General features: G+C 45.6%; 2 long non-coding RNA genes across 2 annotated transcripts; both read right to left on the reverse strand.

Annotated features, from left to right (window-relative positions):
• Positions 1-3,435: 3,435 nt before the first annotated feature.
• LOC140614270 (uncharacterized) lies at positions 3,436-4,712 on the reverse strand. Its single transcript, XR_012015167.1, has 2 exons — positions 3,832-4,712; positions 3,436-3,677 (listed from the first exon to the last, which is right to left on the reverse strand). It is a non-coding gene; the product is annotated as an uncharacterized lncRNA (long non-coding RNA).
• Positions 4,713-4,722: 10 nt separating this feature from the next.
• LOC140614269 (uncharacterized) lies at positions 4,723-8,523 on the reverse strand. Its single transcript, XR_012015166.1, has 4 exons — positions 8,418-8,523; positions 8,138-8,293; positions 7,370-7,624; positions 4,723-6,186 (listed from the first exon to the last, which is right to left on the reverse strand). It is a non-coding gene; the product is annotated as an uncharacterized lncRNA (long non-coding RNA).
• Positions 8,524-27,460: the final 18,937 nt, after the last annotated feature.

Genomic DNA, 27,460 nt, shown 5'->3' on the forward strand with positions numbered 1-27,460 from the left:
CAGAGGAGTGGAGAGGAAGGACAAATGAAACCCAAGAGTGTCCTGCATCTGTCATCACATCCAACCTGTCTTCAGAGAGTGCTGGCCACCGCTTCTCTTTTGCCTTCCAAAGCTTGTAGGAATTTCTCTTTTGACAAACTCCAGCTTGAAAATACACAGGGAAGGAGGCTCTGAGAAACACGTCCAGCTTACCCACGTTAATGGAGAACAAGCCACAACAGTCTCTTTGTCACCATCCTCACAGTTGAACTACCTGCTGTTTTGTTGGGCTTCTCAATGTTTCATCTGGCAAATACTTAAATCAGTGTTCCATATGAACTCACAACATGGTTTGGGGGTCATCTTCAACCTAAATACCCAGATCAATCTGAGATAGCCACCAACATTTGCCATTTGGTGCATACACATGGTTTTTATGTGCATCGAGTTTTGGTTACTCAGTATGGGGTAATAGAAATACAATACAGTTTTCTTCTGGAGGCTCATCAATTGCCCCACATTAGTCATTCACAACCACCTATAATTATGTTAGAATCTATAAAAATTAAATGTATAGAAAAAACTTTATATGTATAGAAATGTATAGAAAGAGTCTTCTTGTGAACTGGATATTCCTAATAGGCCCGGATATAGAACTTGTAATGATTACCTGCAAATAGTGTTTCCCCCTCACTAATAGGAAAATAATAATAATAATTTCAACATATTATGTTTTTTTTTATTTCTAAACTTTTGATGAGTTTTTAAAAATATGTACCTAGGAGTGTGCCTGGGTGGCTCAGTCAGTTAAGCATCCGACTTGGGCTCAGGACTCTGATGCTCTGCCTCTCCCTCTGCCTCTCCCACCACTCATGCTGTCTGTCTCATTCTCAAATACATAAATCAAATCTTTAAAAAAACAAAACAAAACAAAAAAAAACATGTACCTAAGTGTGGTGGTCTTCTCACTTGGTTACTGAGCCCAGAGAAATCCCAGCAGGATGGCCTATCAAATGCTGAGGAAACTGGCCAGGTCTTTGTTTCTGTATTTGAAGGTGTAAATAGGCTGTGTGTCCTCCAGGAACTAACTTGCCATCCTCTTTCTGTAGGTCATTATTTGCCTTTTCTTTACTTTCTTTTTTTCTCCCTTTTGTTGTGGTTGTTTCACTTGGTTTGAATTTGTTTTTTTCTTTTGAACAGAATGTTTTCTTTTGTCATACTTGATCCAGTCACTCTGGTTCAGATGGAGGCACATCCATTGGAAGCCTGGGCTCCCTGTCCACAAAGCAATGAGCAATGAGAGCCAAATGTCAGGAATGCAAGTTCGCTTGGCTGGGCTCCTGAGGGAACTATTGCTGAGATATACCCCTCCCACCCACAGGGGCTGACTCTCTGCAGGGTGCTGAGTGTATCTATGGTGAGGAAAAGTGACAGGGAGGTGAGAGTGCTTGATGCAGCAGGATATCCATGCAGGGAGCTGGAGGTGTCCATGGGTCACCAAGATACCAATAGTCACATTTGGCACAGAGACCTTAGAGAAGGAGAGCAACTTGCACATAGAAGCCTCATTTCTTTTTTAAAAATAAAAGATGCGGGGGTGCCTAGGTCGCTCAGTCGGTTAAGCGTCTGCCTTCAATTCAGGTCATGACCCGAGGGTCCTGGGATCAAGCCCTGCATCAGACTCCCTGCTCAGTGGGGAGCTCGTTTCTCCCTCTCCCCCTGGCTCATGCTCTGTCTCCCAAATAAATCTAAAAAAATTTTTTGAATAAAAGATGCCAAGTCAAAGCCCAAAGCTGGAGTCTTTCCCAAAAGAGCCTCACTGGCCCCAGGAATCAGCTTTCTGAGTTTGATTCTCAGCTCCAACATTTACCAGTAGTAAAAAAACAAAACAAAACACCCAAGTTACTGAGATTCAGTGTCCTCAAAAATACAATGTAAAATGATAATAGTAAGTACCTACTTGTGGAATTATTGGCAAGCTTTCTGTAACATGATTAGAACACTTCCTGGCATATAGGAAGCCTCTGCCATGTTGGTGGTAGTAGTAGAAGTTGTCTGCTACTGTGAGGGAGGCCTCAGAGATCAATGCTCCCACACCCAAGACTGCTAAGTGCTTAAGCATAGCCACGAACTTGGCATGGCTTTCCAGAGAGCAGTCTGGTGGAGGAGGGCAGATGACTAACTGCTTAGTTACAACATGAAAAAGCATGAAATGGGGAGAGATGGTTGAGATGTTGGTAGAAAGTGATTAGGGGTACAGAGGAAGAGGGCGGGGGGCTAAGGCTTCCCTCAAATGGCACCTCAGTGGAGACCTGAAGGGCTAAGAGTGGGCTAGGCAAAGAGGGGTGAGGTACAGGCAGGACAAGAGGATAAATGAAATGGTCATCCGAGGAATACACAGCGTCAAGGGAGGGCTTTTTAAATTGTAGGGGAGACTCCAGCAAGCTTAAACAATGGAGGGAAGAAGAAAAGATGAAGAAAGAAAGGAAATACCATACGGATGAAGGTTGTAAAAAAGCACCGGGTGAACTATGAGGGCAACGTGCTGTGTAGCTATGTCTGAAACAAGACGTGCCCTTGGAAAGTGTCTGTTTAGTTTTATTTTTTTTATAATTTTTAAAAAGATTTTATTTATTTATTTATTCATGAGAGACACACAGAGAGAGCGAGAGAGAGAGAGAGAGAGAGGCAGAGACGCAGGCAGAGGGTGAAGCAGGCTCTATGCAGGGAGCCCAATGCGGGACTCGATCCCAGGAGTCCAGGATCACGCCCTGGGCCGAAGGCAGATGCTCAACCACTGAGCTGCCCAGGTATCCCTCTGTTTTGTTTTAAAATGGAGACAATTGTGCCCAGAATGCAGGCTCAGTATGAAGATAATGGCAGAGGTAGAATTAGAACTGGTTTGAGAGGGGCGCCTGTGAGGTACAGTCGGCTGAGCATCCAACTCTTGATTTCAGCTCAGGTCATGATCTCAGGGTCATGAGATCAAACCCCACAATGACTCTATTCTGAGTGTTGAGCCTGCTTGGGATTCCGTCTCTCCCTCTCTCTCTGCTACTCCCCCTACTCTCTCTCTCTCTCTCTCGAAGAAGAAGAAGAAGAAGAAGAAGAAGAAGAAGAAGAAGCAGTGGCGGCAGCTTGAAGGCTGTTTGGTGCAGTGTTCTTTATGCAGAAGGACAAAAATTAACATGGACTCTTAGGAGGTTTTCAGATGAAGGCCTACTGCCCAACAGACAGGGAAGTAAGTTCCAGTTGCCAGGGAATCAGTTCGGAGAAGGAGCAAGTCAGAGAAGGGAAGGTCAGCGCAGTGGTCTCCCAAACCAGGCTGCCTTTATATATTTGTCATGATAAATGGAATTTCACATCCAAATACTCTGGCTCATATTTATTGAGCATTATTATGTGCCAAGCTTTTGGTCATCTATTACTGCCTAACAGACTGCCCCCAGAACTTAGTGGTTTAAAACAGTCGTTTTATTTGCATCTCACACTTTTTTGGGTCAGGAATTGGGGCCGGGCTCAGATGGGCAATTTTTCACTTCTGTTCCATGTGACATCAGCTGGTGGCTGGGCTTCTCTGGAGGGTCCAAGGTGGCTTTGCTCACATGTCTGGTGCTTTACTGGGAATTGCTGAAGGTCTGGGCTTGGCTGGTGCTGTCAACTATAGCACAGATACACGGCCATTCTGGTATCACACTCTAATAGGGGAGAGAAATGTTCAGATTTTCATTTCTAAAAATGGCTATTCTTCCCCTTTTACAGGTGGACCCCAGCAAACTTTCCCAAACAAAATGTAGACAACATAATTGCAACCAACTGTCATGACATTTGGCATATGTGGTCTGAACTCACAGGCTTTCAGATACCAAGAGATTCTTCCACAGATGTGAATTTTGCCCATAGGTCCAGTTCAGGAAGGAGGACTGAGCATCAGTTACAGCCTCCCTTTCCACTACAAGTCTCTAGAAATGAGAAGAAACAGCATTTGATCCATAATAATGTTAAGAAATTAGAAGGAGTTTTCTTATGGATAAGAAATCACTGTGGAACTTAAGAAACAAAACAGGCAAAGGAAAAAGAGAAAGAAAAACCAAGAAACAGGCTCTCAACTATAGAGAGCACACTGAGAGTTGTTGGAGGGGGATGACGGCAGGTGGATGGTTAAACAGGTGTTAGGAATTAAGGAGGGAACTCATGATGAGCACTAAGTATTGAATGGAAGTGATGAATCACCAAATTCTACACCTGAAACTAATATAACACTGTATGTTAACTATGCTAGAATTAAATCAAAACTTTGTTAAATTCCACATGAGTGACACCATAAAATGATTGCCTTTCTCTGACTTATTTTGCTCAGCATAATATGCTCCAGTTCCATCCATGTTGATGTAAATGGTAAGATTTCATCCTTTTTGATGACTGAGTAATACTCCAGTGTGTGTGTGTGTGTGTGTGTGTGTGTGTGTACACACACCACATCTTCTTTATCCATTCATCTGTCAATGGACATCTGGGCTCTTTCCATAGTTTGGCTATTGTGGACATTGCTGCTAGAAATTAACCATACATTATATGTTAACTAATTGAATTTAAATAAAATAAAATTTAAAATGTAATTAGTTAATTACTAAAAAAAATAAAAAGACTGGCTGTACAGTGCCGGTGAGGAGAAGGGGGAACCCTTTTACATGGCTGATAGGAATGTAAGATGCAACCACTTTGGAAAACAGTTTGGCCGTTTCTTTAAAAGTTAAACATATACTTACCATATGACCTAGCCATTCCACCCTTAGGTATTTATCCAAAATAAAAGAGAGCTTGTGTCTTACAAAGAATTGACCACCAGTGTACATAGTGGCTTTATTTGTATTAGCCCCAATTTAGAAACAATGTAAATGTCCATCTATAGACGAATAGGCAAAGTGTGGCATATTCATACAATGGAATAGTACTCAGTAATATAAAAAAATAAACATGTAATAATGTGAATGAATCTCAAAATAATCATTCTGAGTGAAAGAAGACAGGCAAAAAAGAACATATACTGTATGATTACATCTATATAAGACTCTAGAAAAGGCAGCTAATCTGTAGTGAGGGATCAGTGATTGGGGTTAAGGGTAGGAGAGAAAAGAGGAAGGAATTACATGGGGCATGAGGAAACTTTTGAGATTAATGGATATGCTCACTCTTTAGTTTATGGCGATGGTTTCATAGGTTATAAACATATGTCAAAACTTAGCAAAATGTATGGTTTAAATATGTATAATTTATTATACAACAATTATAATTCAATAAGACTGTTACTATATAAATATATATTGTATACATAGTGTATATGTATAATATGTCTCTATATAGACAGATATCATGTATGAATAAATATATATGTATCTCAGTGTTTCTGATACTTATTAGACCATGACCCTCTTTTCCTTGCTCACCTATTACACTAGTTTGCAGAAACATGGCATATGCAGAGGCAGACCTAGAACCGATCCTGGCTTCACTCTCTTACTGGCTGTATGCCCTTTGGTAAGTGATTTATACTTTCAGAGCCTCAGTTTCCTTGTCAGTAAAATGGAGCCATGGTCAGGATTAAAGTAGTGAATTTTAAATGCCTGCCATATCATAGGTTCTTAAAAATTTTAGTCCAGTAGGCTCCCCCTAGAAATCAAGCCAGCCCTATTTACGGATTTCCCCAATTGCATTAACTTTATTTCAACTAAAGAAACCAGCATTTGGTCAACTTGAGTCCAAAGTCCACGGGGAAAGATGTTGAAATGCTTAGCATTGCCCTGCAGGCCCATCTGCTCTGCATTAGCTGGTCTTCCTCTGTTTATTATTCCTGGTGTTAAATCTCCTCCAATTCGTGTGTGAAAAGTTTGGACACACAATAACCTCTTTATCACATTTTCAAACTCTGGGCTTGTTCTGGAAAGTTTACACCTTTTTCTTGTTGCCATTGTTTTCATGTGGATTCAGATTTCTGAAAAGGACGTTTGGAGCTCTTTACTGGAAACATTTATGTGTAAACTGGATACAGACAAATATCAAAGAATGAAAATGGGATGTCAGAGGAATTAGAACTGCACTCTGTGGGCTCTGTGTTGTTCATTGAGGCTCAAGGTGGTGGTCAGGAGCCAGAGCTGGTCAGCCTCCTCCCTCAGCCTCTCTCCTTTTGGGAGTAAAAATTGAATAATACTGAAAAGATAAATAGAAACAAACCAATGTTAGGATATAGAATAAAAAGTGTACGTAACTATAAAAATAAATACATCATAATAATACTGGTTACCATTCATTGAGAATTATCTCTACTCCATGCTTTACTAAATGCTTTTTTTTTTTAATGGAATCTCTACAGCCAATGTGGGGCTCAAAACATTACCCCAAGATCAAGAGTCATGTGCTGTCCATGCTCAGCCAGCCAGGCACACCTAAATGCTGTTTTATTTTTTTAAAAGATGTCATGTATTATTCATGAGAGACGCAGAGAGAGAGGCAGAGACATAGGCAGAAGGAGAAGCAGGTTTCCCATAGGGAACCCGATGTGGGACTCTATCCCAGATCCCGTGAGCCAAAGGCAGATGCTCAGCTGCTGAGCCACCCAGTCGTCCCCTAAATGCTGTTTTATTTAAACCTTGAAACAAGCCTGTGCATCAAGTATAGAATCAGTAGACTCTTCCAGTCACAGGTGACAGAAAATTCACCTCAAACTGACTTATAAAGGAATTTTTAGTGGTTATGTCCATTAAAATCCTAGATTTAATCTTAGCTTCAAGTGAGACTTGATCTAGTAGCTCCAAAGGATGTCTCTAGAGACTCAGATTCTCTCCTTCTCTTCCCTGCTTTCTTATTGGCTTTCTCTTTATACTTCATGAAGTCAGTCCAGAAGTTCCAGGCTTTCCCATGGTAGCAAAATGACTGCAGTCATTCCAGACCTCACAACTTTACACCACATCACTCAGAAAGAGAGAACAAGCCTGGAATTCACACTCTCACACTGGTCCCAAATGAGCTGTGTGTTTGTTGCTGAACAGATCACTAGTGGAGGAGAGCAAAAGAAGAGGTAAGAGCAGTTGACTGGATTAAGCCTTTGGGGTGGGGCAGTGGCCCATACCCAGGAACTAGTGATGGGAACAATCCCAACCAAAGCCCCAGGCTGAGAAATTGGGAGAAGTGGTTTCTCAAGACAAAATAGAAAAGAGGTTGATAAGAAAAGGGAAATAGGGTGCTGGGGACACACTCACAAGTGTCTACTCTAGTATTCATTTATTTATTATAAAAATTTAGGTGATGATACATTGTGGAATAAAAAAACAAAAATTCCTGTGATAGATGCTGTTGATGCTCACCCCTGTCCCCACATGATCCCTTGACCCACCTGTAACTGTGGCGGACCATTCCCCCTCATGGGAACTGTGTGCATCAATTTGCTTCTCCACTTGAAGACTTGTTCTGGCTCTGGAAACTTCTTCAGCTGCCTGGATGTGCCAGAGGTTTCATGCCCAACAAGGGACAGGGGCTGGGGACTGGACCAGAGCTGTTTTTATTTTGTTTTATTTTATCTGTAGGTAGGAAATCTCTGGGGCTGGCTTGACAGGGCTTCTCAGAAGATCTCAAAAGGGTTGAGCCCCAGCTGCTAGAGCAGTAATGAATGGATTAATGCATCCTTTCCTGGCTTTGCCCCCTTCCTTGTCTCTTCTCCCCAACTCTCTTGTGCTCATTGGGGGTCACCTTCGAAATGAACAACTGGCACCAAGGTCCTTGTCTCATGGTCTACTTTCAGTGGAACCCAAACTCAGACTACCTTGCCTTCATGGACTCACATTCTGAAGGCAGAGAGAGACAGATGATAAGCAGAATAACTTAGCAAACTCTATAATGTTTGATGGAGACAGTTGTTATGGAGAATTATAAAGTGGGGAAAAGGGTAGAGTGCCACGATAGATGTGGGGCTGCTATTTTATATCAGTGTCCAGGAAGGCCTGAGGGAAATGTAACGTGTGAGTCAAGACCTGAAGAAGGGGTATCAGGTCAAGCTGCCTCATCTAAGTTAACAAGAGATCCCCAGTTCATCATGGCTTAGAGGTTCATTGCCCACTGAAACCATATGCCCATTGCAGGTCAGCAGGGACTTTGCTCCACATACCTTCAGTTAGTAGCTGACTGAGGAGACATTGCTAGTTGTCATGGAAGGCAGAAAAACAATTCTGGAAGGTCTTACATCATCAAGTAAAACTTCAAATCTGAGCTTTTCGGTTCTACTCACAATTCATGTGTAGAACTGGTCATGTGGCCCATCAACCTAGAGGATGAAGGAATACAATTTACCAAGTTTCTGGGTGGTAGAGAGCTAAAAATTGAGGACAAACCTAGTAACACACAGTCCATTTTTCCAATTGTCAAATATTTAGACAAAATATACTTGCCCTCTTTCCAAGGGGGATAAAGTAGATCATGGCATCAAACTCAATCTATCTGGGGATGAATTGTCTCTGTATCAGGTGTATTATAGTTTCTCTTGATCCAGAGACCTATGAACCAAAAAGACAAGTTGTCTGAACTCACCATGCAATATATGTATGGCTTTCAACACAAATTACAAAGCATACTAAAAGGCAAATTGCACGGTTTAAAGAGACAGAGTGAGGATCAGAACCAGACCCGGATATGGCAGGAATATTGAAATTAACAGACCAGGAGTTTAAATAACTCTGATTACTCTGCTAAGTAAGGGCTCTAGTGAAAAAAGGAGACAGCAAACAGCTACAGGTGGATAATATAAGCAGAGAGATGGAAATTCTAAGAAATATTTTTTTAGGAATGCCTGGGTGGCTCAGTGGTTGAGTGTCTGCCTTCAGCCCAAGGTGTGATCCTGGAGACCCGGGATTGAGTCCCACATCGGGCTCCCTGCATGGAGCCTGCTTCTCCCTCTGCCTATGTCTCTCTCTGCTTCTGTGTGTGTGTGTCTCTCTCATGAATAAATAAATAAAATCTTTTTTTTTTAAGATTTTTTTAAATGCTAAAGATAAAAAATACTGTAATAGAAATGAAGAATGTCTCTGATGGGCTCATTTAGTAGACAAGACATGGCTAAGGAAAGACTCTCTGAGCTTGAGGATATGTCAATTGAAACTCCTCAAACTGAAAAGCAAAGAGAACAAAGACAGAAAAAAATGGAACAGAATACCCAGGAACTGTGGCACAACTACAAAATGTGTAACATACACATATTGGGAGCACCAGAAGAAGAAAGAAAGGAACAGAAGAAATATTTGAAGCAATAATGACTGAGATTTTCCCCCCGATTTATGTCAGATACAAAACCACAGATCCAGGAAGCTCAGAGGACACCAAGCAGGATAAATGCCCCCGGTGCTACAGCCAGGCATATCATCTTCAAACCGCAGAAAATCAAAACAAAGAAGTAGATGAATCCACTATTGTAGTTGGAGACTTCAACACCCCTCTATCAAAAACTGACAGATCCAGCAGGCAGAAAGTCAGTTAAGGACATGGTTGAAGTCCACAGCACCAAGAGGTCAATTCCAAAAGGGGACAATAGAAGAAACAGAGCAGGTACCTCTCTAGCAATTTGGAAATCCTGATGAGCAGCCAAGGCAAGGGCCTCCCACCCCGGAGGTAGAATCGTCATAATTTTGCTCCCTGGGATATTGGTTTTTTGTCCCTTGGCCCCCTGCACTGGGAGAGTCTTCTTTCTCCGTTATTCTCTTTGGTCAGATCTAAACTGGGCTTTGGAGAATATGCCCTCCCTGGGGGCTGTAATAGGACACAAACCCTGTGAAACTTCCCAGATCCTATTGATGGCTTCCTGCAACCACCGTCCTCAACATCTACTGTGAGAAGAAATAGTGGAAGATTATAAGGGAAAGGAGGGAAAAATCAGAGAGGGTGACAAAACATGAGAGACTCCTAACTTTGGGAAATGAACAAGGGGTAGTGGAAGGGGAGGCAGGAGGAGGGTTGGGGTAACTGGGTGATGGGCACTGAGGAGGGCACTTGAGGGGATGAGCATTGGGTGTTATATTGGCAAATCGAACTCCAATAAAAAAATTTTTTTAAAGAAGATATCTTTCCAAAGCACAAAAAAACCGACACATACACAAGGTCATTAATTGCAGCCACATTTGTAATAACAAAAGACTGGAAACAACTCAATTGTTCATCAGTAGGGGGTCTGGTTGAATAAATTACATTCATATAATGAAATTCTGATGCAGCTGTACTGAGAATGAGGAAGTTCTTTGTGAACTAGAGTGATCTCCAGAATATACTGTTAAATGAATGGGAAAAAAAGCAAGATACAGAACAATGCCAACTTCTGTTTAAGAAATAAGAGGAAATAAATATTTTTGCTTATTTTTCCCAAAAGATACACTGCAAATGGTGTAAAGAATATAGGGAGGGCGGCGAGATCCCTGTAAGGATGACTTTTAGTGTTGTCTTGACTGTGAATCCTGTAATACTTTACATATTCAAAAATAAAGTTAAAACAGAAAAGAAAAATGAAAACCCCCAAACTGAAGATAGTGCTATGAGGTTCACTGACCACAAGGTGTGGTGCACAAGAAACAGGAACGCACACTAGAAACTGGAAAGGTGACACTGCCTTAACCGACTTGGGGGCAACAGGGGGAGGAACAGGTCTGGGGGGACAATCGGGACCCAGTTCCTGATGTGCTAACTTTGAGATGTTCATTAGGTGTCCAGGCGGAGACACTGAACAGGCGCTCTGCGGGAGTCTGGGGACCAGGGAGGAGGTCTGGCTGCAGATAGAAACATGAGCGTCACTGGCTTGCAGCTGGTGTTTAAAACCACGAGACAGGATGAGATCACCAAGGGGACGAGGGAACGTAGATAAGAAGGAGGAAAGGCCTGGGGCCTGAACCTTAGGGCCCTTCGTTCTCTGGGTCAGGGAAACAAGGGTACGTGCTAGCCAGCCAGGTGGAGGAGAAGCAGGAGTGGGGTGCCCTGGAAGCCAAGCGAGGGGAGGGTATCACAGAGGAGAAAGGGACCACCTCTCGCCCTCCAGATGGAGACCCAGAGTGACTACTGGCCTGGCAGAGAGCAGCTTCCATGGAAGGATGGGGGCTCCTGACCAGGATACTTAACATACAGTGTTATGCCAGTTTCAGGTGTACAGTACTCTAAAGAGTAGAGAATGGAGGAACAGGTGGTGGGGGTGGAGTCCAGACAGCATTACATTGTAAGGTCAGAGCCATAAAGCATGCTTGTCTACAGATGGTAATGATCCAGTAGAGAGGGAGAAACCATGGCAAGAAAGAGGCACTATCATTATCATATAATTTATAAGATGAGGGAAATGACACTTTGGGATGCGGTTAGTGGAGGCTGGAACAGTGACTTGCTGGGGTCACCAGGCAGGAAGTGCCCCACCCTCCAAGCCCACCATGTTCCCAAGCGAGCACCTTGGGTCTCTGGCTCTGCCCATAAATGGGCAGAGACCTGTGAGCAGCTTCTGACCGGGCCTCCGGGATACAGGCTGCCTTGAAGGGACAATTAAAGTGAAACCACCTCCATTAATCAGTGCACGGGATTAGATATGAATGTCTGAAGCCTTGCCAACAGCTCTAGCTCCGACAGCTGATGGGGACAGTCAGGAGGCTCTTAAGCACAAGCATGCCTATGAGAGTTTCCACGAAGCCTATCAGAGAGAGCGGTCACATAGCTCACATACGCTGCTGTGGAGCCCAAGGTCAGAGGAAAGGGGACCCCATAGAACCCGCCACCCTTCACAATCAGAGGCGCACAAAATGTGGTGGGCCTATGCATGATGACACATCTCTCCCTTTTTCTTGCTCACTCATGTGGGATCTGCCTACTTGCTCCCTGTGGTACAGAATTTATAAACGTGGCCAAAGTCCCCCCCACACCGCCTCTACCCACACCCCTCCACAATGTCACTTTGCAACTCCTCTCATTGAGGGGTGGAGTCTGTCATGATCAATGAAACAGAATAGAGAACCCAGAAATAAATCCATGCTTATATGGCCAATTAGCCTATAATAAAGGAGGCAAGACCATCCACTGGAGAAAAGACAGTCATTTCAACAAGTGGTGTTGTGAAAACTGGACAGCTCCATGCAAAAGAATGAAATGGGACCATTCTCTTACACCATTAACAAAAATTAACTCAAAATGGATTAAAGATCTAAATGCGAGACTTGAAACCATAAAAAACCTTTTAAAAGCATAGGCAATAATTCCTCTGACATCAGCTGTAGCAACATTTTTCCAGATAATGTCTCCTAAGGCAAGGGAAACAAAAGCAAAAATGAACCATTGGGACTACATCAAAATAAAAAGCTTTTGCATAGCAAAGGAAATCATCAATAAGATGAAAGGGAACGTACCTAAAGATGTTTGCAAATGACATAGCCAAAAAGAGGTTAATATCAAAAATATATAAAGAACTCATACAACTCAACATCGAAAACACAAACTATCTCATTAAGAAACAGGCAGAGGACCAGAATAGACATTTCTCTAAAGAAGACGTCCAGATGGCCAACAGACACATGAAGAGATGCTCCACACCACTCATCGTCAGGGAAATGCAAATCAAAACCACAATGAGGTAAAACCTCACACCTGTCAGAATGGCTAAAACCAAAAAGACAAAAATAACAAGTGTGGGCAAGGATGTGGAGAAAAAGGAACCCATGCCCGTGATTGGTGGGAACTGGTACAGCCACTGTGGAAAACAGTATGGTGGCTCCTCAAAAAGCTAAAAATAGGACTACCCTATGATCCAGTAATTCCACTACTGGGTATTTACCCAAAGAAAGCAAAAACACGAATTCAAAAAGATACATGCAGGGATCCCTGGGTGGCGCAGTGGTTTGGCGCCTGCCTTTGGCCCAGGGCGCGATCCTGGACACCCGGGATCAAATCCCACGTCGGGCTCCCGGTGCATGGAGCCTGCTTCTCCCTCTGCCTGTGTCTCTGCCTCTCTCTCTCTCTCTGTGACTATCATAAATAAATAAAAATGTTTAAAAAATTAAAAAAAAAAGATACATGTGCCCCTACATTTCTAGTAGCATTACTTACAATAGCCAAGATATGGAAGCAAACTAAGTGTTCACCAATAGACAAATGGCTAAGGAGGATGTGGTACACACAGAATCCATGCAAGAACACACACACACACACACACACACACACACACACACAGGAGTATTATGCAGCCATAAAAAGGATGAGATTGTGCCATTTGAGACAGCATGAATAGACCTAGAGGATATTATGCAAAGTGAAAAAAGTCAGACTGAGGGACCCCTGGGTGTCTCAGTGGTTGAGCGTCTGCCTTTGGTTCAGGACGTGATCCCGGGATCCTGGGTTCAAGTTCCACATCAGGCTCCCACAGGGAGCCTATTTCTCCCTCTACCTATGTCTCTGCTTCTCTCTGTGTGTCTCTCATAAATAAATAAATAAAATCTTTTTTTAAAAAGGTCAGACTGAGGAAGACAAAACCCTGTGATTCTCTTCTTAAGTGGAACCTAAAAAAAAAAAAAAAAAATAAACAAAAAGCAGAACGAGACCTATAAATACAGAGAACTAATGATTACTGGAGGGGGGGAGGGCAGGATAGGGAGAGGGGAGTGGGGGTACAGGCCCCAGCTATGAAGTGTATAAGTTACGAAGATGAAAGGCACAGCACAGGGAGTACAGTCAATGGTATTGTAATCGTGCTGTATGGTGACACATGGGAGCTACACTTGTGATGAGCACAGGATAACATATAGAGCTGGTGAATTAGTATGTGGTGCATCTGAAACTAATGTAACATTGTATGCCAACTATACTCAAATAAAAAAAATAAAAAAGTGGAGTCTGTGTCCCCGATACTTGAATCTGGGCTGGCCTTGTTTTGCTTTGACCAATAGAGTGTAGTAGGAATGATGGAGTACAAATCTGACTCCTGGCCTCAAGAAGCCCTGCACACTGGTACTTGCCCTCTATGCACCCTCTGCCATGTGAATGAAGAAGCCAGGCAAGCCTGTGGGCTCTGGGGGGCCACACAGAATGGAAATCAGTCATCCTGGCCCCTGGAACAGCCAGATTCGGCCGACTAGCATTCAATTCCGGTTGCATGAGTGAGCCTAGCTGAGATCAGAAGGACCACCCAGTTGATTCCAGCCCTAATGGCCAATCTACAGATGTGTGAGCTCAACCAGTGGTAGCTATTTTAAGCAGCAAAAAGTGACTTGTGCGTCCAACTAATTGATCCGCAGGTGACCAAGTAGAATATGGTCCCTGTTGATTTACAATGTATCTTTGGTGGAGAATTATTCAGTGAGACTTTAAACCTCAATTTTTGGTATTTTCACAAGGCAGTGTGGGCTGTGGCCAGATGTGGGAATGATTGGCAAAGCCCCAAGGAAAGAAGCAGGAAGGTGAGAGTGTGCCCAGAGGGGCACATTCAGGATGGCACATGCAGGCAGCCCTCTCTGCCACATCCTGAGTTAAGCTGGTGGCCCATGTTCTGCCCACCAGCCCCATCACATACAGACCAGGCCTCACAGACCTTGAAGCAGGACCTTTCCGGAGCTCACACAACCAATGCAACCCCAGATTACCCATCCTCAAGTGGTCACAGGCCCCCAACTCACCAGAGTCTATCCAGCATGGTCTTGCCTCCATCCACAGACTCATGACCAAGGGCATATTTTGCTTCCGCACAGAATGCATTCCAAGGCTGTGGACCAAGGAAGAGGGTGCAGAACTCAACGTGACTCCCTTACATTTGGGGAAACAGCCTGAGTTGTTTACCCAACATTATTGTACCCTTCTCTCCACCCATAGGGGGCCCATGCATTGCAGTAGTTGTGCCCAGCTAAAAGATTACATATCCCAGCCTTCCTTACAGCAAGGGTGGTCAATCATTCTTTCATTCCTCCAGGACTCATTGAATACCTAAGGCCAGGAAACTCATTTTCAGGCAAGTTCTGGGTTCTGAAGATATCACAATGAACAAAAGAGACTAAGTCTCTGTCCTCATGGAGCCACTGTCTGGTGAGGGGAGAAGGTGACAATAAATTAATGCCTACGAAAAAAATCTAGAGAGGGAGTCATATGGGGTTGACTGCTGGGGGAATACACAGAGCAGAGTGAAGGAGACAGAATTTGCCTAGCAGGAGTAGGAACCATAATTTATGAAAGATGCTCAAAGAAGACATTTCTGAAAATTCAAGTTTGAGCAGACGCCAGATGAAGAAGAAGGAAATATAACATAGGGTGTCCAGTGGAAGAACATCTCAGCTGGAAAGAACAGCAAATGTAAAGGCCCTGAGGCAGGAACAGGTCTCAAGGATAAGCAAGGAAAGTGGTGTGGCTGAGCAAAAGGAGCAAGCCACAGAGCGCTAAGCAGTCACAGTGGTGATCGTGTAGGGCCTTGCTGGTCACTGAACAGACACTTTCCCTAGAGTGGAAAGGAGTTAAGCGGAGAGTGAAATGGTCTCACTTCTATTTTAGGAGAACTGTTGTAGCTGCCGTGTTGAAAAAGGATCTTAGAGGCCAAAGGCACAAACAGGAGGCAGTGTAGGAGGCCACTGTCATAATTCAGTTTAAAAATGATGATGGTTTCAATCAGAGTAATGACAATGGGATTGAGAAAAGGCAGTTTAGAACCCAGAAACATTTTGAAAGTAGAGACAACAGGATTTGCTGATGGATTGAAATGTGCAATGTGAGCGAAAGACAGGAGGCAAGCAAGGGTCATGGTAAGGTTTGGGCCTGAGGAATTAGGACAGAGTTTCCAGTCACCAAAGAAGACAAAGTCTGCAATGGGGAACAGGTTTTGGAGGGAAGATTAAAAGCTTGGTGAGGGATAGAATGTTAAGTCTGAGATGCCCACTACACAACTGCTAGGGACTGAATTGTGTCCCTTCCAAACTCATGTGTTGAAGCTTTAACCCCCAATGTGACTGTATTTGGAGATAGGACCTGTGAGGACATAATTAAGGTTAGAGGCTCTAATCTGATAATAAGGATGGGGCTCTAATCTGACAGCACTAGTGTTCTTATAAGAAGAGGAAGAGACACCAGAGTTCTCTCCCTCTGCACACATGCACAGAGAAAAGGTCATGTGGACGCAGTGAGAAGGCAAGCCAGGGAGGCAGGTGTCAGGAGAAACCTCCTCTGCCTCCAGAACCATGAGAAAATGATTTCTGTTGTCGAAGCCGTCCTGTCTATGGTATCTTGTTACAGCGACCTAACACAACATCTAAGTGGAGACGTTGAGGAGGGAGCAGTCAGATCTACAAGTCTGGAGTTTGGTGGTAAAGTGCTGGGCTGGAAAAGTATATTCAGGAGTTGTCAAGCACTTGAATGGTGTCTGAGGCCATGAGACCAAATGAGTTTGGCTAAGGAACAGGTACAGGTGGGGAAGGAAAGTGGTTTCCACAATGATCCTTGGGGCCTTTAGAGGCTAGGGAATGAGACTGAGAGAGAGGTGGCCAGTGGGGTGAGGTGAGAAACAAGAGAGGAATGTCCCAGAAGCCAGGAGGAGAGAATGGCCAACATCAAAGGCTGTTGATAGTTTGAGCAAGATAAATACTGAGAATCAACCATCAGATTGGACTCTCCGGAGGCCACTCGTGACCTTGAAAAGAGTCATCCTAATGCAGTCTGGAGCAAATCCCTGATTTCAGTGGTTCAGATAGAAAGAAGTTGAGGGGCACCTGGGTGGTTCAGTCCATTAAGCACCTGCCTTCAGCTCAGGTCATGATCCCAGTGTCCTGGGAACAAAACCCCTGTCAGGCTTCTCGCTCTCCCTCTGCTCCTCCCTCTGCTCATTCTCTCTCTCTCTCTCTCTTTCTCACACACACACAAATAAATAAGACGTGAGGACACAGCAGCAATTTGTTGACGTTCACTTTGTTTTGTTTCTTTTTTTTTTTAATTTTTTATTTATTTATGATAGTCACACACACACAGAGAGAGAGAGAGAGAGAGAGGCAGAGACACAGGCAGAGGGAGAAGCAGGCTCCATGCACTGGGAGCCCGACGTGGGATTCGATCCCGGGTCTCCAGGATCAGGTCCTGGGCCAAAGGCAGGCGCCAAACCGCTGTGCCACCCAGGGATCCCTGTTTTGTTTCTTGAGAGGGAAGCTGCAAGAGCACTTTCATGGACGGATGGGATGGGAGCAACCCGCAGAGAGGAGCCCCCTTTTCAGCAGGGGAGCTTCATCCCTGAGGAGGCTCTGGGCTCCGTGCTGAAATGGTGGCATTGACTTCAGAGAGACCTGGGCTCAGGCATCATGGTGGGAACAAAGGCAGAGCTGGTGGGACAGAAGCAAGTGGATTGTGGAAGTGCTGGGAGAACAAGGGCCTGTTTGAAGGTGATCCTGCAACTCAAAAGAGCAAGTGAGTGCAGTTCAGCAGCTTTCCTCAGCATCCCCCAGCTGCCGGGTGTAGACCAGGAGTAGTGGGTGGGGATCACTGGAACCCAGGTAGCTGTTTTGCCAGGTGAGTTTAATGAAGAGCAGGAGATGGGTGCTGATGATGCATGGCCACCACACAGGCCCATGGAACCCAGGCTGTCCGAGGCCAAAAGGGAGGGAATAAATGATGAGGTTGGGAAAGGATAGAGGTAGAAGCAGTGAGTCTTAGGCTGGGTCTTTAGTTTCAAATAATCGTGGAGGTGTCCCAACAGATGTGGCAGCTGATGGAAGAGTGGCCTTACGGGTACAGATGGCAAGAGGTGTCAGGAAGGGGGAGGGGAAGGGATGCAGGCTGGAGGGCGTGAGAGGGTACAAGGTGCACATGGACCACACTCTTGGGCCCAGGGATGCAAGGGGCATGAGGAAAAGTGCCCCCCCCCTCACCTGCTACCACACACACAAACTCCAGAAAGCTGCAGGGAGTCAGAGTCCCCTCGGGACAGTAAGGGTTTCGCTGACTCAAGAAAGCGGGGAGTTCAGAGCAGAATGTGGGTGCTGGGGACAGAGCAGGGATCTGCCGAGGCCCAGGGGAAGGTCTGGGATCACCAAGCCCGGAGCTCAGAATTCAGATCCCACCTTCTGGGTTAGCAGCATCCTTCCTGACCTCAAAGGGGACTCAGTTTCCTCACCTGGGGTTGCCAGGAAAGTTCAAACAGAGCAGGCAAGCAGACTCTGTAAGGAGAGGGAACAAACTGATGGTTCCCAGAGGGAGGTGGGGGAGGGGAGGAGGATGGGGACTGAGGGCGCTTGTTGTGAAGACAGCCCAGGGATTCAAATGAAAAGTTTTTTGTTGTTGCTAAAGAGAAAAAACAAGAACAAACAAATCATGCCAAGTGCCCAGCATAGAGACCGTCAACCAGGGCCCATCCTTTTCTGTCCTGACATCTGACGTTTTGGCCTCAGCTTCCGATGACCGGCACGTGGGGGGCTACCTTGCCAGCTGTTTTCTACAAGAGCCCCTTCCCTCTCCCCACACCCCTGCCATCCCCCCGCCCCCGCCTCTGCGGAGGCAGCTCTAACACAGCCCACTCCCCGCCAGGAAAGAATCCCAGCGGGCACGGTCCCAGGACCAGGGCACCCTCCCCGCCTGGAGCGCCCTCTTGTTTGAGCTTCTATTCCTGCCACTGCTCAGTGAAACCCAGCTTCAACTTTTCAAACAGCTCTAAAACACGCCTAAAAGTGAATCCTGATTAGTAAAGTGAGGACAAGCAAGCCCACAGCCCCAGGGGTGCAGGGGTGAGCCAGGGTGCCTGGGTCCCTCGCCGGGTGTCTGGAGGGAGAGGATGCCAGGCCCTGCTTCTCTTTCTCTTTCTTCTCTTTCTGTCTTCCTTCCTGGAAGGGAGGGGTGCCCTCAGTGGGGGCACTACCCCCCCTCCCCGCGCGCTGAAGATCTGTCTGCCTCCCTCCAGCTGGGCACCGCCTTCACCGGCCCTGCGAGCAGCCTCACGTGAGTTGGGGCCTAGGAAAACTGGACCACGTTGTACAAAAGAACAATCAGAGCCAGAGTGTGCATATGGCAGACTCAGAGGGCAAGTCTGCGATAGGAAGAGAACAGAAATAATGAAGCCAGCAGGGACAGCCCAGTGGCCCAGTCCAGACTGAAACAGAATCTCCGCAGTTGACGGCTCTGTATTTTAAAAGCTCTTGGGCCATTCTAGTTTTGAGTTGTGTAAACTTGTGATCTGAATTTGGCACCAAGCTTCCAGGTGGCCGAGGTGGAAAGGGAGACATGTTATCTGATACATAAAATAGTTCTCACCGTCCAGGGGAGAAAATACACTGAAACTCTAACTGGCACTTGGCTGTGAAATAAATATCGTGCACACAGGGGACTCTGGTTAAAGAGTTGTAAGGAACATGCAATCACTGATTCCCTGAAGTACTTTCTCCCAGTGGCCTTTGAGGAGAGCCTCAGGCGGAGCTGAGCAAGGTGCTGGTTCTTCAGGGACCAAGGAAATCTGTGCTAAGCCTGCTCTTCCTGTTGGTCTGAATGCATTCAAGGAGAGGACACTTTTTAAGGTGTTTTGATGGTAGACCTTTTTTCAAAAAAAAAAAGGAATCTCATGTAGAACCCCAATATCTAAACCAAATAAAAGTGGAGCAGCTCCGAGCAGGGAGGAGGGCCCAGAGCCCTGCCTTTTCGTCCTCTCCCTCCCCCTGCAGAGTTCCCTGATGCCACCCACCCACCTTACTTTGGAACTGAAGGGCTCCCCAAAACCTACCTTGAAGACCGTGCATTCATCATTGTGATAGCAAATAGGTCTGAGGTCACATATGAACACAAGAGATGGGCAGTGGCTGGGGGGTACTGAGCTGGGAAGTGTTTTGATGAATCATTTGCATTAAGGATCCCAATCTTCATGCTCTTACTGTATTCAGTACACCCCTTTGTAATGTGACTTTTGGAATCCTCCTATCAAGAGACGCTGTTTCTCTGCCTCTTAATTCTGAGTTTGGCCCAGGTAATGATACAAGCAAAAGGTTCAAGGGTGCTTGCAGGGTTCCATTTCTGCTCTAGCATCTAGCATCCTCACATGAGAACACGGCCTGCCAGCTTGCTGGAAGGATGATAGAAGCACAGGCAGCAGAGCCAAGTTTCCCCAGCTGAGCTGCTGCAGACAGCCTGCCAACCCTCACCTCATGCAGGGGGCCCCAGCCAAGACCAGCACTGTCCAGCCTTAATCACTGACCTGCAGATGCCCTTGAGCTAAATAGATGCTGATTTTAAGCCGCTGGATTCTGTGTGGTTTGCTATACAGCACAATTGTGGCAACAGGTAACTGAGACAAGTGTTGACAGTTATGTCTGGCATGGTACAGGATGGGGCTTCAAACCATCATTACACACGACCCACCATCCCTGGTCTTTCCAACCATCACACAGCACAGGCAAATGCACCGTGTCAGACATTCACCTGAGATCACCTGCCGTGGCAGAGCCTGAAGGTGAGTTCACTCCTGGCCACCGTGTTAGATAGTGGGGAAGCCAGGGGTCCAGGTGAGGCCAGGCTTGGCATCTGTTTCTCAGCAGTTGTTCTGTAGTGCAGAGTGGGGAGAGGGGGAAAGAGGAAAATGCTCTTGAAAGGCACACACAATTCCCTCCTTCCCTTAAGATCATTCTCCAGTCACTCAGTTGGTTTGCTTTTGGTCATTCACACCTTCGGCTGGCTGTGGAACACAGGCTCCCCAACTTGAGAGTGGGATCCACCTGCGCCAGCTGAGCAGTGGCCCAAGGGGCTGGGGGTCTCATCTAAATCTTTGTGAAACTGTTCAGACTGGGGCCCTTGGTTACAAAGGCCAGCTGGCTGTAGCCTCATTCTCCTGGGCCCAGAGAGTGAGCAATGGGGGTGCACAGAGCCCCAGTAAACAAACATGAAACAGCCCCCTCCCCCCGCCCCCGCTGCCACCTCCCGTTCCTGCCCTGAGCACTCTGTGCATTGCATTCAGCTCGAGCAATGGAACATCCCCATGTGCATTTCATATTTTAGAGCCCACACTGGCAAAAGCTGCTTCTGCAAGATTGCTGGCAGCAAAATTGGCCCTGCACTTTGAAGGAAGAAGATAAATGGCTTTGAGCTGAAAACCTCGACTATCATGCAGCCGTCTCTCGTTAGTGCTTGGGACGAAGGCTAAGAACTGAGCAAGGAGCACGTGGCCTTCATGACTGCGCGGCCTGCCTCACACCTTCTCTGGCGGCCCCCATGGTGGGGGTGTCACAGCCACCCCCCCTGCCCCCGTCCCGTATCTCTGTGCTTTGCTGTTCCTCCTTGGAGCCCACCCCCTGCCCGGCCTGGCTTCCTCCTGCTCTTCTTCAGGTGTCATCCTCACAAGGCTGTTAGGAGTTTTCTTATCTGCCTTGGGGGTGCAGTTCTATCTGTGCGTCTGCCGCCACCCCCTCCCAGGGGCTAGTTCCTTCTGGTGATCCTCTGTGGGCCTTCCAGCACCTGGGATGTGCAGGCTTCCCTGCAGAGCAGCTTCTCGCTTCCTGGGGCTGGGGCTCCAGAGGCTCCAGAGCTGTGTTTCTATTCCTTTCCTTGCCCGGGGTTTTGGCATGACTCTGTTCCTGGTCACTTGTGGGGTGGGAATCGGGCCATCACCCGCCCACATGGTGCAGGCTCAGCCTCAAGTTGCTCTCAGACAATGCTTCTTCGCCCGCTCTCCTGGGCAGCTCCAGCCCTGCTCTCCCAGGCCACAGAATGGGCTTTTTCTACTTCTAGTTCAACGGACAGTCTTCACTGGCTCCCGACTTTATGCAGGAAGCTCAGGTCAAACCCCCATTGCACAGGAGTCCGGTATCCACTCACATCCTCCTGGCCTCACATTTGATTCAGCCATGGCTGGACCAGACAGTTCCATGTGGACTTAGATTTATTTTATACCTATGCATATTAGCCAGGCCCCCTCTCTGGGACAGTTTGCTCCCTCTCAAGGAGCCTCACGGGGCTGCGATGGGGCAGGATCCAAGGCCCAGGGCCCAGGGCCGGACCACATAGCTGGCATCAGGCCCCGGGAGCGGTTGGGAGTGGTATCAAGGAGCCCTGGAGGGCAGCATTAGAGTTAGTTCTGAGAACATAATCAAAGGTCAGGACAGAATGGTGAGTGTGAGACTGAGCACAGTTGAGGCAAAAAGAAAGGACAGACCCTGTGGCTAGGGCTGCAAATGTGGTCATGGGTGACACGGATGGGAATAAGATAAATACTGGCAGTAGGTCCCTGGGCAGCTGGTCACCTTGAAGACCTAACGCTGAGCTGTACAGGCCATGACTGGCCCAGGAAGGTGGTCACCTTCAGGACAAATAGGACACTTGATGGTAATACTGGTTTGCAGGCCCCCAAAATCCTGTATCTCCTACAGACATGGAGTCAAGTTTAAAGGAGGGGTATGGCCAGCTCCCAGAGAATTCCTGGCCTCTCCAAGTAATGAAGATCCTCAAAGATCCCTGCAGGAGGAGGGCAAAGAAGGTGCAGTGTAGACCCAACCAACCCTGGGTGGATACCTTTGAGAACCAAGAGGAAAAGGAAAGGAAATGCTGCTCTCAAGCCTGGGCAGCACATGAGAAGAACAGGTGCTGGTGACAACACCCCAATTGGGGACACCCCTCCTCATAGTCTTCACTGGAACTCCTCTTTGCCTACTTCCAGGCAGGGTATGGGCACTTGCTTTGCTTGAACCCATTCTCTTTTTTTTTTTTTCTTTTCAATTTTTATTTATTTATGATAGTCACAGAGAGAGAGAGAGAGAGAGAGAGAGAGAGAGAGAGAGGCAGAGGCACAAGCAGAGGGAGAAGCAGGCTCTATGCACCGGGAGCCCGATGTGGGATTCGATCCTGGGTCTCCAGGATCACGCCCTGGGCCAAAGGCAGGCGCCAAACTGCTGCACCACCCAGGGATCCCAAACCCATTCTCTTTGAGGTCTTCCTGACATTGGCAGGGGTCAGCTCTGGACAGTCGTAACCACAGTCATTAGCATCTTGCCTGTTATAATGGACAACTACAAGAGTGCTTGGCTTCGGTTTTGTTCAACTTGTATCTTACCTGGTACCCTTGCACCCTAACAATTTCAGTGTTATAAGTTATTTACTAAAGACCAGCAATATCCAATTGTTCTCTAGCTCTTACTGTGTTTGAGATGCCATTCTAAGCATTTTATAGATAGTAATCCAATCTAAGACATAGTATTATTATGCCCATCTTATAGATGAAGAAACTGAGGTTTACAGATTAGGCCCCCTGCCTAGTGAGTAAAGAAATGGCCAAGCCAAGCATGAACCCTGGCCATCTGGCCCCAGAGCCTACACTCCTAGCCAGCAAGCAGTGTTGCCTCCCCAAGAGATGAGGAAAAATTAATCTGTTTGGACAGATTCTTTCCCTGGGCCTAAACTAATCTTTGAATTCAACATGGCTCAGTCTTGAAAGAAAAACATCTAGGAAATTAGGAATGAAAACACTAGGGAAGGGATTCTTTCCAGTGGTACTCATTTCCACTGGTGTGTCCTGAGGTGTGTTACCAGGATTTGGTTCCTTAAAATATCAATCTTTGTAACTAACTGACTTATAAAACAAGTTAAAATAAAGTCCAGGTTCTGCCACTATTGTGTTCCTTTTGCTTCTCTGCCTTCCCCAGTGCCTTCTCCATGTAGAGAGAAAGAGGTCCTTAAAAAATGTTCCAGTCTTTTTAAAACAAATTATTTTTAATTGTAGACAAAGTTATGGTACATTTTATCCTCTTTTTTAATTTACTTGTCCACTCATTCAGTCAGTCAGTCATTCAATAAATGATTATTGAGTGCTTACTATATATTCTACGTCCTAATGATGCAACAGTGGAGAAGACAGATAACACACCTGCCCTCTTAGAGTTTTTTATTCTAGGGGCGCCTGGGTGGCTCAGTTAAGTGTCTGCCCTACGCTAGGTCGTGAGCCCAGAGTCCTGGAATTGAGCCCATATTGGGTTCTCTGCTCTGCAGGGAGTCTGCTTCTCCCTCTCACTTTCCCTCTGCCTCTCTCCCTGCTCTTGCACACATATCTGCTCTCTCTCTCTGTCTCTCTCAAATAAATACAATCTTTTTTTAAAAAAGTTTTTATTCTAGTACAAGGAAAGAGACCCTGTTTACTGAGGGTGTGCAATGCTAGATGCCAATGAAAAAAGGTAAAGAAGGTGAGGAGATACAGGGTAAAGGTGATTAAGGAAGACTAGTTTTAGCCACTATAGTGAATGAATTATATGCCTTTCTGGTTCATATATATATACATTTATTAAAAGTATATGCATCAGTAACATTGCACAGGATTCTTTAAATCAAGTAAATAATACATAATAGCTACATGAATAAAATTACATTGTGTAGGAGACTTCCACTTCCAGGAGCACGGATAGATGCACTCCTCCCTGTCCCTCCCACTAAGTACAACTACAAACCCTGGACATTACATAGAAGACAAACATGAGAAGACTCTGAAGGCGGAGGGAACACCACAGACTGTCTGGGGGACTTGGGGCATGTGGAATGGCATGCTCTGAGTTCCTGACGGTTTCTCTGCCTCATGCACGTAGGCAGACCTGGGGATGAAGGAACTGGCTGCCTGTCAATGCTCAATGCTCTCTCTGAAGAGAAGACTAGGAAAGGAACAGCCTGGCAAGACAGCTTTTAGATAACTGCCACTGTACTCTACCCACACAGCACAGAAAACACTACAGCCCTACCCTCACCTGCCAGCAAAGGTTCAGTGGGGAACTTGACCTCTAACATTGCCAGGCTGTAAGGAGGCACCCCAAACTCATTCCAGGGTGCTGTTGGAGAAGACTGAACAGGCAGCAAGGACTTCCCTCCCTGGTGGATAGCAAGGGGCCTTCCCCCACCCACCTCATCCCCATGTCAGTGGAGAAGCCTGAACTTCCACTCCTGCTGGCAGCAAATAAGTCCCCTCCCTCTCCCTGCTGGGGCAGGAGTGGGGGGTGGTGTGTTAAGTGGAGAGACATGGACTTTCACTACTACCCAAAGGTAAAGAGGTCACTCTTCCCATCACTCCTCCTGGATGTCAGTGGGGGCCACATGGGGAAGAGTAAAGAGGCCCTCATACCCTTCCTAGCCCAGGTGGTATCAGTGGGGATCTGTAATTCTATACCCTTTCCCAGTAGTAATGAGGAGACCCTCCCCACCCTGGGTGTCAGTGAAGGCAAAATAAGAGAATCTGGACTTCTATCCCCACCTGGCACTGCCCCACCTCTTCCCCTGCCCGAGCAGTCTCAGAGGAGACCAGCTACACAGGTTTATGTAAGTTCCAGAGTTTCATAACATACTATCCCAAATGTCCAGGCTTCTACTGAAAATAACTAGACATACTAAGAACCAAGAAAATCTCAAAGTGAGGAAAAAAAGATAATGTTAGCATCACAATGACAGAGAGGTTAGAATTACCCGACAAAGATCTGAAAACAGAGGAGGAATTGCTTCAATGAGGAATTACAAACATGCTTGAAACGGGTAAGAAAACAAAATCTCAGCAAGGAACCAGAAAATCTCAGGAAAGAAATAGAAGATATAAAGACCCAAATTCGGAATTTTAGAACTGAAAAATACAATAGCTGAAATTAAAAGCTCAATGGATGGGTTCAACAGCAGAATGGAGAAGACACAAGAAAGAGTCAATGAACTTGAGATAGAACAATAGAAATTACTCAGTCTGAGTAAGAGAGAGAAAACAGGCTGAAAAAAGAAATGAACAGAGCCCAGGGACTTACGGGACTCTAATAAAAGATCTAACATTGTGTCACGGAGTTCCAGAAGGAGAGGGAGAAAAAGGGTATGGCTGAAAAGAAACTCAAAGAAATAATGGCTAAAAACTTCCCAAAATGGGCAAAAGACAAACCTGTTGACTGAAGCTGGGAAAACCCCAAACAGGATAAACCTGAAGAAATCTACACCAAGAAATATATTTGAGCCTCTAAAAACTAAACATATTGTCCTGCAGCTTGCTTTGCTTTTTTTTTTCCCCTTCATGACATACTAGTCAGCTTTCACTAAGCTGTGCTACAATAGCAAATGATCCCCAAATCTCAGTGGCTTACAACATAACTATTTGTTTCTCACTCATGAGAAACATGAGTTTCATGACTGGTTGATGTGTCTACACTATTACATGACTGTAATAGTGACTGGTTGATGTGTCTACACTATTCCAGGGCCCAAGCTGAAGGAGCAACCACATCTCAAACTCGTGGCAGAGATCAAGAGCAATGGCTGACTTACGCGAGGGCTCTTAAAACCACTGTTCAGAAGTGGCATATATCCTGTCCACTCAAAACCCATGGACCACAGTCACACCCCACACTCCGTGTTGGTGGAAAAATGTACTCCGCCCACTCTGAGAGGAGGTACTGTAAAGTCAGATGACAAAGTATGTGAAGACTTGGAAACAGTAATCCAATCTACCACAGTCTGCTCACTGGATCATAAATACTCATTTCCTTCCTGGCTGCCCATAAAATATACTCAGTGTCCTCCCAAAGGCATCCCCAAAGTCTCATCCAATCATTGCATCAGACATTATGGCCAGGATCTCAGGATCCACACCAGATCTTGTGTCAATTTCTCCTGGAGACCTGTGAATGAAAAGGACAAATCATCTGTCTACCCACTCTCAACAGATAGCAGTGAAAGAGCAAGAAGGACAAACACAAAATACTCCCCATTTACAAAGGGGAAAGCAGCTTGATCTGGGTTTGTGGTAATCAAGAGGCAGTAGAGAGATGAGCAATTGGAGAAGCATAAGACATGTACTCATAGCCGCATTTTAGGCTAATTTAGGGGAAAATATTTAGATTTTAAAATGGCTGTACTGTTTACAAGTCATTGAGGAAAGGTTCACGTTTGCTGTTGGAACACTTCTAAAGAATAAAACAGTAAAAAACCTAACTAAAGAGGGTCCCAAACTGAGGCCCAAGAAATTATTACTATGGAAGCAAATGGCTTGAGGATGGGAAGAACACCTTCACCTGCACCCACCCACACACTACCCTGGAGTGTATGTTTTAAGCATTGCCATTTCATTTTTGATACTTCAAATTTGAGTGAAACCCAGTTTTGAAATGTAGTATTCAAAGAGTGTACAGACTCAGAATGTTCCCTCATGTATCACATCTTTGGAATGTTAGGGGAAATGATGCCAGACAAATGTGGCACACAGGAAAGTAAAGTGTGTCTACTTGTTTGGAAATCAAAGGCAATTGAGAGAAAGGTTGGTCCTGGATTGTTTTTTTCAAGTGTGCTTACTATATGGACAGTGAGGTTACCATGGAGTACTAAATGTAGGTGACAAATTACACATAATCTAAAATGTTCAACAGGAGAAAAAGGAAACTAAACAATGATGTATCCACAGGACAAAATATTGAACAATTAGAAATAGTTTCAAAGAAATTTTAATGGCTCCAAATGTAAATAGACATGTAAATGTAAGCATGTATGTACACACACACACATGCAT

The sequence above is a fragment of the Canis lupus genome, chromosome 22 (assembly GCF_048164855.1).
Source record: "Canis lupus baileyi chromosome 22, mCanLup2.hap1, whole genome shotgun sequence".
Classification (NCBI taxonomy): Eukaryota; Metazoa; Chordata; class Mammalia; order Carnivora; family Canidae; genus Canis; species Canis lupus.